General features: G+C 56.5%; 1 protein-coding gene across 2 annotated transcripts in view; it reads left to right on the forward strand.

Moving 5' to 3' along the window:
• The first annotated feature begins 8,485 nt into the window (after window positions 1-8,485).
• TCF20 (transcription factor 20) overlaps window positions 8,486-14,131 on the forward strand; it is a 109,619-nt gene continuing 103,973 nt past the window's right edge. For both annotated transcript variants that reach the window (XM_007189141.3, XM_007189140.3), the window contains exon 1: window positions 8,486-8,549. The gene's annotated coding sequence lies outside the window, so the exon portion shown is untranslated. The remainder of the gene's footprint in view (window positions 8,550-14,131) is intronic.

A 14,131-nucleotide genomic window follows, 5' to 3' on the forward strand; every position in this document is an offset into this window, starting at 1 on the left:
ACTGGGCCTTCACTGGGTTTGGCCACAGGCATAAGGTACCCTGGAGGCAGAAGATAGGGGTGCAGAGAATGGGGAGGGGCTGGCCTGGAATGGGCTTGGGAGGGAGGTGAGGGCTGAGAGTTGAACCTGGGCCCAGTCTCCCTCGAAGTCATGGGGCCCTGTGTCTCACGTGTATGGAGCTTTGGAGCTCACACAGGCTTCCTTGCCCTCTAGGTTGCTGCCAAATGCCCTCTTCTCCAGGAAGCTTTCTGGGATTTTCCCAGGGTAACTTGCTGCCCACCTTCCCGGGGTCCCATGGTCCACCTTGGTTACAGTTGACAGGCTGGGATGTTACCTCCTTGAGGGCAGGGCTGGGCCCTGGCTTGCCCCCAAGTCTCGGAGTATCTGCTGGGTCCCAGCTAAGGCCCAGCCCTGCCTTGGATTTCTCAAAAGTGAGTCCAAGGTGTAGGACTGGTGCCTGGGGACTGTAAGGGCAGGAGCCGGGCAGGAAGCTGTCCTTTTACTGCAGCCTGGCCTCTGTGTGCATGTTCTGATCGGGAACAGCGGGGCCTGGGGGACAGGACAGTGAACACACAGGCCCAAACGTAAGAGCCATAAAAAGCTGCCTCCTGCTGCCTGTGGGACCTGAGTGAGCTCCCTCCTTGTAATCCCACCCTGTGAGATTATGGGCAGAGAGCCCGGCATGTGGGAGGGCCCCGAGTGTTCATTTCCATCCGTGCTTTCTCTCCCAGCCTCGTTTCCTTATCTGAGAAATGGGTGAGAGACCCCTTGGTTCTCTAATGCTCATGAGGCTTATGTGAGGGGTAGTGTGTGAAGGGTGCCGGGCACCTGCCCAGGTCAGGCACCTCGTGTTCACAGGGGGCGGGGGGTGACTGGTGGCCCTCAGGCTGGACAGGAGCTGGCTGCTGTGGGGGAGGCCCGGGGCTTGAACTCCATCCCTCACCTCTGTGTTTTTCTGTTCTTTTGTTTTTAATATTTATTTATTTATTTTTTGGCCACACCATGTGGCCTACACGATCCTAGCTCCCTGCCCAGGGATTGAGCCTGGGTGCGGAGTCCCAACCACTGGACTACCAGGGAATTCCCACCTCTGTGGTTTAAACCTTGATTCCCTTAACCTGTCTGTGCCACAGAGGAATTGGGTTGAGCCCCAAACCCTCACATAGGCCCCTTTTGCTCACTTTCTTAGGCTGGACCCACCTTTTTGGGTATTCTTACAGGCCCTGCCTCCCAGTCAGATCACTGGACCAGGAGTCAGGAGACCCGGGTTCAAGACACCCCCTCCTCAGCCCTCCGTGGCCCAGGGCCCCGCCCTTGCCTGGCCTGGGCCAGCCTAGACAACCTAGCCAGGTACTGGCTCAGCCCACCTGGATCCACGCTGGGCCTGGGGCCCTGCCCAGCCCAGCACACCATCCCACCGACAGCCACACCCTTCCTGCTCTCATCTGATTCCTCACACAGAGGCCGCTTTCACCGTACCACTCACAGAAACCACTCTCAGCCCGATCTGTCCACTCTGGTCCAGACTCCAGTGCAGGGATCCCTTCCCCACCCACTTTCTCCTCAATGATTGCCTCCTCTGGGAAGCCCTCTCTAACCCCAAGGCCATGGGGGAAGGCCCCTTCCCCTGCGGTTCAGACTGGAGTGTGGTCACTGGTTTACTTTTCTTTCCTCCCACCAGACTGTGAACTCCTTGAGCAACACAACCTTGTACATTTCTGGATCCTTGGGCCTGGTATAGAGTAGGTGCTCAATAAATGCTTTTGCTTGTTGGCCAGGACGTGGGAGCAGGAAGGACCTTAAAGATCATTTCAGAAAAGAGGAGATGGAGCCCTGGAGAGGGGAGGGACGGGGGTGTGGAGTGAGGCTGTGCCCTGGAGAGGAGAGGGCACTGGTTTTGAATTCTGACAGCTGGGGGACCCATCTGGCTGGGCCATTGACTTCACCTCTCCGTGCCTCAGGTTCCTTAGTTGTGAACTGGCTTATTAAAGTTGCTTCCCATGGTTGTACTGAGTTTGAACCAGGATAAGGTAAGAGGGGTGTTTTGCAAAGGCCCTGAGGATGCGACTCTTCCCAGCGGTGTTCTAGGGGTCAGGGTGGGCAGGAGGCGTGCTCCCAGGGCCTGTGTTCAGGGGAGCTCTTGTTTTTCTTGAATTGCTGGGCGCTCCCTGAAGACAGGCCATTGTCTCTGTCCCCAGACCCAGCAGCATACGCTTCGACCAGAGCCAGTGGGCTTGGGACAGAGGTGTGATCCGTCTCCTCAGGGACCCTCCAGAAGCTAGAAGCTGTCCCCACCAGCCTTTCCTGGGCTCCTCTTATTAGTGGCCACACTATGGGGAGAGGGTCCCCTCCTTGTGCTAGGCAAGGGTCAGGTATTGCCAGCAGCAGAGGCCTGCCCCCTCCAGGCCGGGACAGGCCCACAGCAGAGCCCAACTTCCTTCACCTGAGTCCCTTCCACCACCCACGGTTTTATATTTTGAGCAGATGAAAGACTTTCATTCCTTTTTGTGTGTGTTCTTCTGTTTTTTTTTTTTTTTTTTGGCTGGGATTAGCTGGTCCCTAGCTGCCTGTTTCCTCAAAGCTCTGTTGTGTTGAGAGGACATCAGCAGACTCATGCTTTGTGGCTTCTCAGGGGACCTGGGCTTCCTGCAGGTCCTGGGGCAGGGGGCTTGGGGGCAAAACTGGGAGAAGAGACAGGGTGAGCGGGGCGACCCTCATTGCAGGCATGAGCCACCTGCAGCCCTGCGGTGGCACAGGTTAAAATGTAAGCCAGGCCTTGGGGCCACCGCCTAGCACCGGGCAGGCCCCAGCCCCCAGGGAGGGTTTCTGACCTGGGCACTGCCTCCTGCTGGCCCCCTGTCCCCCTGCCCGGCCCCCTGATCCCCGAACAGCAGCCGGCCATGCAGGGGGCGCATGCGTGCGGCGAGAGTGAGCCGGCGGTGGAGAATTAATATTCCTGGAACATCGCCCCGGCCGCCTGCACACGCCGAGGAGAATATTATGGCGATTAGCGGTGGGAGTTCGGCCTGCACGCAGTATCTGGATGGAGAATTCGGTGTGATTAATCTGGCGCTAAGTAGCAGCCTCCGGGGTCCGCGGGGCTCTGGCATGTTTGGAATGGGAAAAAAGCTCGGGAGTGCAGAGATTCTTTGGGTGGCTCTTTGAGGGTCTGCCAGGGTGGCAGCTGTGCCCAGAGCAGGCTGCAGGCCCCTGATGGCCCCCGGGCAGGCAAATCACCCTTCATTTGTGGCCATCAGCAGACTACCAGCAGATAAAAGTGTGCTTGGTTCAGAATCTCAGGCCACCCCAGACGTTTCTTTCCTTTTAGCCTCCTGCGTTGTGTCACAGACCCATGTTCGAGTTGTGGCTTCAGTGCACTTAACACCACCTTTCTGGGCCTCGGTTTCTTCATCTGCAAAATGGGATGCATGATTCTTGTCCTGCCATCTCAGGGAAGAATAATCACTATTATTCCCGTCTTATGGAAGAGGAAACTGAGGCTGTGAGCCTTTGCACAGCCAGGAGGTGGCTATTATGCAGATGTTGGGGATTATTACTAATAATTCTACTAATAACCTGATTTCAGTAGCCACCCAGTTCCTCTCGCTTTGTCTCTGCTTTCGGGCAATGGCAGATGATGTTCAGAACCTCTCAGTGTGTTGGGGGAGGCAGTGGCAGAGAGAGAGTACTTCCCTTATAGATTGGACTCTATAGCCCCATCTGTAGAATGGGTATTAAAATACCTCGCCTCCCTGAAGTGGATTTCTGTTTTAAGATATGTTGTTCTGGGGCTGTTGGCTACTAGTGGAGGTGAGATGAAGGTGGTGGTGGTGGTGGTGTGGGTTGGGGGAACGTCTGCCGGCCCTTCTTCCTGTCCTTGGCACCAATCTTGCAGCCTTGTCAGATGGACGCACTGAAGGCCAGGGCTGGAAGGGAGCTCCTGCTCTTGTTTCCCAGTGTCTTCACTTTAAGGAAGAGGAAACTGGAGGATCAGAGAAGGCACAAGGCCTGCCCAAGGCTGCACTGAAGTGGCAATGTTGAGAGCGGACCACAGTCTTTGGAACCAGCCAGGCCTGGTTTCTGTTGACTTTGGGAAAGTCTTCCTTCTTCTGAGTCTGTTTCCGCCTCTGGGGAGTGGGACAGTCATGCCAGCCTTTGGGGCAGAACAGTGTAGTGGGCCTGGAGCAGAGCAGGCAGTCTGCTATTAGCAGGAGAAGGTCTGGGTCTTCTGGGAGCCCCGAAGGCTATCTGAAAGGGTGCCCAGCGCATGCGACTGGGCTGCGTCCTCCTTGCCCAGGGGGTTGGACTTGTTGAAAGCTCTTGTGGTGGCAAAACTCAACCATTAAACTTTTTCGCTTGACTGCTTCAAGCCCCGTGTACTATTTCCAAATCTGATGTGCAGGATTTTTTTTTTTTTTTTTCCTGGGCCAGTGAGGCCTCTGACATCCATGCAATTCACCATTCTACCCAGAAATTGATACTGGATCAATCGTCTTCACTCCCACTTTCCTAAGCAAGCGACATAATGGTTTTTAAAAGGGGGTTGGTTTGTGGTTTCCCAGCAATAGAGCGGTCTGTGGTCTTGAGCAGCTAAATTTGAGACCAGGCTTTTCAGGAGGACGGTTTTTAGTGAGCTCTGAGTTGGCTGGGCACAGTACAAGGCAGCATGGGTCACAGAGAGGCGGGCAGGGCTCCGTGGGATTGGCTGTGCATTCACTGCTGATTCTTGAGTGCCTGGAACAGTAGGAGCTCAAATAAATACTGCTTGAATGAATGCATGCATGCCTGATTGGGTGGATGGGTGCACACATGCACGATGGGATGGATGCATGCTATGATGAGAGCAGTCGGGTGTATTGGTTAAGTGCCCAGATTCTGGGGCTGGATACCCTGGGGTTGAATCCTGGCTCTGCTCTTTATTGGTGGTGTGATTTTGGGCAACTCAGTTGAGCTCCCTAGGCCTCAGTTTGCTCATCTGTAAAATGGGAGTAATGGTAGACCCTCACCAGAGGGTTGTTGTGGGGCTCAAATGAGTTCATCTTCCTAAGAAGCTAAGACACAGGTGCACACAATAAGCACTACGTAAGTACCATTAACTTGTCTTTGCCGTTACCATTAAAAGAATTCTGACCTAGGGGTTGTGAGACTAAGTGTAGGCAGGTAGGTCCCTGCCACTGAACTACCATGTGACCTTGGTCAAGTCCCTTCTTCTCTCTGGGCCTCAGTTTCCCCATCTGTAGAGTGATTGGGGCAGATGATTCCAGCATCCCACCCAGCTCAGTTATTCTGGTCTCTGTGTTGTTGGCCTGTATCCATGACAACATGCCCAGCACAAAACCTTGGTGCTCATGGAGCCCTCCAGCTCAGCCACTGTGCTACCAAAACCCCATGTTCCCAAACAGAGGTGACAGTGCCCCCTCTACCCTCTGAGTTGCTGTTTTGAAATGTGCTTTGCCTTTGGGGGGTTGGGTCTTCTGTCCATGCACTTACTCCCTCCTCCCTTCCCCTGAACCTTCCTGACCCAGCTCACACACCTCCTCCTCCAGGAAGCCTTTCCTGGTGCCTCTCCCAGCTGCCGTCCCTTCTAAGCCTCTTCTCTGCATCTGTTGCTCCCCACTCGGTGATCCCACCTCACCCACGTTGAGATGTTTGTGAAAGGTTACTGAATAACTGTCCGTGTGTGTCCATAGTTTGAGGGGACTGAAGGGAACTCGTATTTATTCTGTATCTACTAAGTGCCCGGCTCTGTGGTAGGCTCATTCACATTCCTTGTCTGCAGTTACCCACTCAAGAACTCAGCGAAGTAAGGAGCGTTAGTCACATTCCTTCAAGAGTGGGAAGTTGAGGCTCACGAGGTTGTGTCAGAGCCCGGTCTGTGTTCTTCCGAAGTCCACTTCCTTCCCCCTTGCACCACGTCTCTCTCAGACTCCCCTCTGTCCTCTGTGGCACCTCGCAGGCCCAGGTCACGTAAGGTAATGATGGCATCTAACACGGATCCGGCTCCTGCTACGAGTCTGCACTGGTCTAAGCGTTTTGCATCCCTTCCTCATGTAATCTCACAACAACCTTATAAGGCAGGTTCTGTTCTTATACCCATTTTACAGGTGGAGCATATGAGCCTCAGAGAAGTTAAGTAACTTGCCCACAGTCCCACAGGAAGGAAGTGGTGGAGCCAAGACTTAAAACCAGGTGCCTGCCGAACTGAATTAAAGTTCTCCAATCCACTGTGTCAACCAACCTTGCCTGGTTTCCTCGGTGCATATTTCTTGAATCCCCACTGTGTGCAGGCCCTGTGCCAGGGGTCAGAAGACAAAGCAGACCCGTCTCCTTGGCTGGTTGAGCAGCCTGGCTGGGGAGGCAGGCAGGTGAACAGGCAGGCACAGTTCTGCTGGATCTGGTGAGGGTCTGCACTGTGCTGAGACCCTCTCAACAGCACTGCTGTTCTTGCCCACACTTCACAAAGGAGGAAACAGACTTAGAGGGGTCAGGTGGCTTGTCCAGGGTCCCACGGTGAGTGAGTTGGGAAGCCGGGATTTGAACCCGAGCAGTCTGCCTTGGAGCCCCCATCCCTTTCCACCACTTCCTGCTGCCTCCCGGGACACTCAGTAGGAGCTATGATGGGGGATAAACATGGAAAGCCGCATCTCACTTGGACCTGGGGGTCAGGAGATGCTTCTCGGAGGAAGTGATGTTTCAGTTGAGACCCTCATGCAGCCAGGGAACGGGTGACGGTGGGGTGAGGTGTTCCAAGCAGCAGGACAGCAGGTGCGAAGGCCTGGAGACCAGAGGGAGCGTGGTTTGTTTAGGGAACTGAATGGAGGTGTTTCTTCTGGGTTTCCTTGCTGGTGTTTGCGCCTGTATGCACATCTTTTGTGAGTAGGGTCAATTTACTACAAGGTTTTACTGAGTGCCTGGTGTGGATTTTGCACCATGTCAGGTCCTGGTGGGGGAAGGACCGGTTCAAAGCATGGCCGGAATCCTGAGAACTGAGGTGGGAACGTTAGCTTCAGGCTTTGGGGAAAGCCTGGGAGAAAGGGAAGTACTTTCCAGACACTGGGAGCAGCCCGGTCTCCTGGCCTCTAACCCTGACATCCTGGATGTGGGAAGGGTGAAATGAGATAGCTGGAGTCTGGCGCTTAGTAGGCCCTCACCCAATGGCAGGCCCAGGAGCTCAGATGAAATTGTGAGCCGAATTAGGGGCAGCCGATGTTCAGCAGCCCAGGTGCTCCGTGGTGCCAGGGAAGAGGGTGCTGCGGTGGGATTGCCACACTGGGGCCTGGCGGGGCCTGGGCTGGGCTGGGGTCTTGAGCTAAAGGGAACACAGCAGAGCAGGTTGCGTGGTGTCTCATCTGAGGGCAGAGGCTAGAGCACTCATGGTTTACTTAAAGCAAGTGGGCATTGGGGATGGTCTGTGCAGCTGTAGAGTAGGAGGCTCAGGCCGAGGGCACTGCAGGGCCAAGGATCTGGCCGTGGTCTGGAGTCCAGGCACTGGACACCTGGGTCTCTGTTTTGTCCCACCATGTATCGGGCCTCAGTTTCCCCACCTTGACATGGGGCTTTGGTGCCTACCTCTCAGGCATTGCCACGGAGTAAGAGGGGGAGCATGAATGCCTGGTGCTGGGACTGCGTGTAGTAGTAGGTGCTCAGCCCACTGAACTGGTGCTGCTAGCCACACGCTGAGGGCAGGCTGCCTGCTGCTGCCACCCCTGGAGATGGGATTTGGGGTGATGGGGGCTGCTGCATTCTGCCTGCCCCTACTGAAGCCCAACTTTGCTGGGGGGTGGCCTAGGCTGAGTAATCAAATCCAAGGCCTTGATCCTGCAGCCGGTGAAAGGCTTCAAAAAGCCCCGAAGCTGCCTGGCTGGCCCTTCAGCCTCTGGGCCCCCTTGCTGGCCGTGACTGGCCCTTCCTTCTCTGAGCCACACCAGGTGTTTGCGATCACTGCCCAAGAGGCTGGGTGCGAGTTCCCGCACACAGTAGGTGCTCCACGACCCGTCACGCTGGCCTTGACCCACTGGGCTCCAAGAACAGCAGTGAGCTGTGATTCTTGCCTGTGGTGGGCGTTCGGCCCTTTTAAGCCATTCACTCGGGGGCCAGTTATAGACACATAATCGCCCCTATCTGTAGAGATAAAACATATTCTTCAGAGATGAGCCACCTGCCCCTCCCCTGCCCGCCCCCCCCCACGCTGGCACGCGCTCTCCGCATTTGAGGGCGATGGAGGAATCTGTGCTCCCCTCCCTCCTCCATCCATCCCCTCCTCCCCGCTGCTCCTCCATCTCCACCCTGCAGAGGTGAGATCTGGCAGGGGCCGTGATGTCAGAGGCTCGGCTGATGTCACCGCCCTGGCCCTGTGACTTCACTTGCCGCTCGGGCAGGAGGAGCTGCGAGGAGGCTGAGAGACGAGAAACTGCCCCCTTTCCTTTTCCTTCTCCTTGTTCCCTTTCCCCTCCTCCCTAGCCTCACTCGGGAGTTGTCTTCCTCCGGCCGGTCGCCCTGGGCTGTTGGAGGGGTCTGGAGCAAGTGCCAGGAAGGATGCTGCTGCAAAGGTAACGCAGTATGCGCCGTGTGTCTCCCTCCGGTCACGAAAGTTTGCTCTGGCGTGTGAGGCGTGCCGGCTGGGCGCTCCGCCGCGCCACGCTGCCGGGCCCGAGGCTCCCGGGGAGGGGCGGGCGGGGGCGGGCAGGGGCCTCCCGGGCGGCCTTCACTGCCTTGTCCCCATCAAAGGCCGCAGCTGCTCGAGCGGCGGCTGCAGCTTTGAAACTGCCATAAAGAGCCATGGAGGGAGGGGAGCGCGGGGGATGTTCAGAGCGGTGGCCGGGAGAGGAGGGGGGAGAGACGGCTGCTCTGGGAGCGCGGCGGCCCGGGCGTGAAGGGCAGGGCTCCGGGTCAGAGTCCCAGGGGCTGAGTCACTCTCGCTGTGCTCCCCCCTCCGCCGCCCCGTCCCCTGAGGTCCAGCCAGCTTCCGTGGCTGGGACCCTGGCAGTGAGGGTGCAGAAGTGGCCGGGGGTGGGCCGGGGCTGGCTTCTCCCCCCACCGTTATTTCCAGGCTTATTCTTCCACCTCCAGCAGGCCATTTGTCAGCGGTGATTCGGGACAAAGGAGGGGGCCGTGGGTGGTCTGCTGCAAGTTGGGCGAGGGGCACGGAGCGCGGGCCGGAGAGAAACGCCAGCAATTAAGAGGCAGATCGAGGGCTTTGCTCATTCAGGCTGTCGAGGGAGCCGTCATTTTGTGTTAGCGTGCGTGTCTGAGGTGGGAGGAGGAAGAGAGGGGAGAGTGACAGGAGAAGGATTATGACATTGTGTTGTCTCTGTTTGTGGTAAATGCAAATTTGGCACCAGCAGCTTCCCGGGAAAAGCAGCAGCAAGTAACCCAGGCCAAGGCCTTGGCCCAAACCCGCTGAGGGAGCCCATGTGGGGCGGTTTGGGGTTTTGTTTTGTTTTTTTTCCTCCCTTTTTTCTGTCTGGTGTGTGCTTTTTCCATTTATTTTTACAGTGAAGTGCTGGAGACAGACAGGCCAGCATGGCGGGGAGGAGCTGGTCCTCCTTCCTCTCTGGCACACCAGCCCCCTCCTCACTCTGCAGGAAGCCCAGGCTGCTCTCCTGACCCCCAGCCATTGCCCCATCTTGGCTGCCTCCCTGCAAGGTCTCTCTGTCCCCAGCCAGGGTCACGGTCCTGTCATTCTCTTAGCCTGGGCAGCCTGAGGTCTCAGAAGGCTACTTCTGCCCACAGCTGCTTCCCAAGGGTAACCAGAGACAGAGAGCCAGGGACTGAGGCTCAGATGGGGTTCGAAGATACAAGGCCAGAGATGGGTCTGCCCCCGGCTGCAGGAGGGTGGCAACGGGTTCTGTGGCCGGGCTGGTGTTGGCAAGGTGTCCCAGGACCTTGTCTCCTCTGACAGGCACATGAGGGCAGAGAGCTTGAGCCTGACCTGGGCTGGGAAGCAACCACAGCTCTAGGCTCTGGGCTGCAGCAGGGCTCAGGCAGGAGCAGTGGCATGTACAGAGGTGGTCAGTCTCTAGAGGAGGTCTCCAGAGAACACAGAGAGTGGGGCTTTAGTAGGGCCAGGCCATAGCTCAGGCCCCAGCAGGGATGGAGACATCTGAGCTGAGAAGCCGAGGCAGGAGCCCACCTCAGATGGAGGGTCAGGGGAAGGCCCTCTGGGTCCAGCCTGTCACACACTAGGCCTCAGGCTGTAGCCCTCATTCTAGCCCTCCTTCCCCAGGAGCTGGTTCCTCACCTGGACCTCACTGCCTCTTTTGCCTGGTCAAGTCCTTTTGGATTCAGTTAGCCTCCTCCAGGAAGGCTTCCCTGCCCTCAACCTGGATGGTCTGGGGGCCTGCGCCCTGCCCATCCCCATGCCCCCTCTCACAGTGCTGTGAGAGGTGTGGCCACTGTCAGGCTCTTGGGTACAGGATTTTTAAGACCTCCTCTCAGTGTTCCCAGCACCCGACCAGAGCTGAGCACAGAGTGGGTGTGTGCCTGGAAGCCAGGGGAGCAGATCCAGACCCGCTGATACCCCAGGAAGGTGGGCCACCAGGATTGAACAGTCACCCTGCCTCACACCCTGGAAGGGTTTTGCCCTTTGGGCAAACCCACCGGAAGGGGATTTTTCCCCACGGAGCCTGACATGTGGGGACAAGCCACAGCTATGCCTGTGACCGGGACATCTGCCCCAAGCAGGAGAGCCTCATGTGGCTAATGTCCTTTTGGAAACTGCTGGCGGGCTCACTCATCTACCTCAGCATTTCCTTCAGGTCCTGGGCCCACAAGCCAACCTGCATAGAGGAGCTAGGGAGCTGTGTGTGAGGAGCACCTCGCCTTCGCCTGCGGGGCTCTGGTGCCCCATGGAGCCTCCTTTGTCAGATGGAGAAGGAAGGAACAGTGGATAGACTCTCCTCAAGGCCAGGATGCTGGGTCCGTTCCAGGCCTGGGCTCGAGACCCTTCTCTCAGAGGTGCTGGGAGTACCAGTCGAGGTTCCAACTGGCTGGTCAGCTCATTTCACCCAGCCCAGGCTCACAGAGCCTGCCCACTTGGAGCCGTATGCCCACCCTCCTGACATATATAGATGGAAGAAGAACAGCAAGCCCCTTCCCTCTGTATGCCCCCAATTTGATGGACCCCAGGAGCTTTGGAGTCAGCCCTGAGTTGCAGTCTTCCCTGGCCACTTTCTAGCTATATGACCTTAGGCAAGTTACTTAATCTCTCAGAGATGCAGTTCTAAAAGGCAGTGACCTGGTAGTAGTAAACTCTACCTGCAGGCTTGTTGTAGGGATTAAGGAGACTGCAGGTGCAGCACCTGTATACAGCAGGTGCTCAATTAATGGCAGCTGTGATTATGAGGGAGCTGGCTATGCCAGCACCCTAGAGGCACAACAAAAAAAGTTTTCCCTGGGGTACCCTTGTGAATTCTGACAGGTCAATCAAGAGGGGCTTCAGAGAGGAGGTGGCATTTGAACGTCTTGGAGGATGAGTAGGAGTTTGCCAGGCTAAGGCAGGGGAGGGTGTACCACCAGAAGGAGGGGTAAGAGCAGAGAGCTGCAGGTGTAACAGGCCAGTCACCTTGAGTGGCTGAAGCCCAGGAAGGGGAAGGGGGAGAGGGAACACTTTCTCTCGGCAGTGAGAGCCAGTTCTGGAAGAAGGGAGAGCCTGACTTGATGAGAGTGGGCAGGATGCACACAAAGCTGGCTTGTTCTAGCTTCTCTCAGGGTGGCCTTGTGGTGTTGGGATTCCTGGACAGCCTGGGAATTTAAGGACCAGCCTGGGTCTCCTTTTAATTTGGAGTCTCAGGACTTCTGGCAGCCAGGCCCAGCCCAGGCCCCACTCTGAGCCGGGGCCAACATTGCTGGGGAATCAGAGTAGATGCCTGGTCCCCAACTTGGGTGAGGGTTCCTGGAGCAGCTTCTCTTGCCTGGGACCCTGACGTGACTGGAAGCTCCTGCAAGAGATCAGGGCCGCAACTCCCCCCAGTTCATAGCGGGAGCCAGGCTGCCTGGGTTCAACCCTGGCTGTGCCATTTACCAGCTGTGTTGCCTCAGGCAACTCACCTGCCCTCTCTGAGCCTTGGTTTCCTGGGGTAATAACAGTACCTAAGTCACAGGGCTGTGGTGAAGATTAGGCGAGATAACTCTCACAAAGCAGTGGGCCCAGAGCCTGGCTCCCAGAAAGCACTCAACAACTGTTAGCTCAAAGAAAAGTCAGCGCAGGAGAGTGAAGGCTCTAGCATCTAGTGTCTGTGGGCCAGGATAATTGTGCCTAGTAATAATAGCTAACATTGAGAACTCCCTGGCGGTCCAGTGGCTAGGACTCGGTGCTTTCACTGCCGAGGGCCCTGGGTTCGATCCCTGGTTGAGGAACGAAGATCCCACAAGACGCCTGGTGCGGCCAAAAAAAAAAAAAAAAAGCTAACATTTATGAGCACTTACTGCGAGTCAGGCAGGCTCTGTTCTAATTGCACAACTATGTAGTAGCTTATTGAATACAGTCTTCCCTCACTCTGCCTAACATGTGAGGGTGGGGGGGTGGGGGGTAGAGCACCCCAGAAGCCAAAAGCATGCAGGGAAGAGCCTCAGAGATTTGGTGTTTTCTGCGCGAGGCTAAACGGACACCCTTGGTAATGTGGGCAAGACCAGAGGGAATTGGACGACGGCTGGCCTGTGAGGCATGAGGACCACAAGGGCCCGCCCACCACTGCAAATGGGCCACCTGGGACTGGACACCCCTCACACGTGGCAGAGCCTCAGACATACCGTGGGGCCCTGGACCAGTCACGGCCCCACCCTGGGCCTCAGTTTTCCTATCTGTCTGATGGGGGATTGGGCTCGCTCACCTCTCTCAGCTGCTGTAAGGGGTGGCAATTCTCTCGTCTCTTTGATTTTCTTGGATGGCTTCCATGTAGGTTGTGACTTGGGCGGTCACATCTGTCCATTGATTTTTCCGGAAAGGATGCTTTCTTCCCTTTTATTCTGCAGTCAGCCCACAGTTGAACAACTTCGATGTCTGGCCTTCCCACTGCTCCTCCTGTCCCCACCAGCACACCTCACCTGGGCTGGGGAAGGGGGCTGAGAGGGTCCAGCAAGATAGTGACTCCCAGGAGGGCACAGGACTCCCCCAACACCCCTTGATGTGCACCATTTGGGGAGAGCCTTGGGAGTGGGCGGATACAGGACTCGGGAGCCAAACCCAGCCCACACCTGGCAGTGTGACGCTGAGTTGCGTGGAAGACCCAAACGTTTCATTTACCCTCCCTCCTCTCCTCCACTTACGCTTCAGAGTCAGACAGACCGCTCATTCCTTGTTCCACTGTGCTGTGCTGGGTGATCGATGCTGGGTGACCGTGGGCACCGTATTTCCCTGAGCCTGCCTGCTCACGGGACGAGTGATTCCCCCTCAAGGGGTATCTGAGGCCAGAATAATTGGAACCAGCACTTAGGTGTGAGGTCATGGATTAAGCACTTGTGTGGATGCAGCCCTCTGTGGCGGGCGATGTTCATGTCCCCATTCTGCAGGTGAAAAAGCTGAGGCTCCAGAGCTTTCGGAGCCTTCTCAAGGTAGCATCGCCCTCTGCCCTCCCTCTCTTTTGTTCACCCCACCTACTACCAAAAAGGAACTGGGGCGGGAGCCCATAGGTGGCAGGATAGGTAAAGGGAGCCCAGAGACCACGGGACGAGGGCAGGGGAGGCTGGGGAGATGAGGTAGTTACCATGCCAGCTTGTCACTGCTCGCCCACACAGGATATATGGGGAATGGGAATAATGGTCATCAAGCGTGTGGAGGAGGGGCACCCCACATGGTCACAGTCCTTGAGGATGCACAGGTTTCTGCCCACCTTCACTCAGCCAGGGCATGGGGTTGCTTAAAGGGTTCAAATCCCAGCTCTGCCACTCACTGGCTGTGTGATCACAGGCTAATGAGCTATTGCTCTGAGCCTCAGTTTCCACACCTATAAATAGGGATAAATTGGCGTACTCACCTCATAGCCTTGTTGTGAGGGTGACCGGAGTTAATGCGGGTAACTCACTTAGCATGGTTCCTGGCACACGTGAGAGCCGTGGGAGTGTTCTCTATTGTTATCCCTCAAATCAGCTCAGGTTCCCCTGGAGAACACTCAAGAGTCTCCTGAGCACCTGC

Source organism: Balaenoptera acutorostrata, chromosome 11 (assembly GCF_949987535.1).
Source record: "Balaenoptera acutorostrata chromosome 11, mBalAcu1.1, whole genome shotgun sequence".
NCBI classification, from domain to species: domain Eukaryota; kingdom Metazoa; phylum Chordata; class Mammalia; order Artiodactyla; family Balaenopteridae; genus Balaenoptera; species Balaenoptera acutorostrata.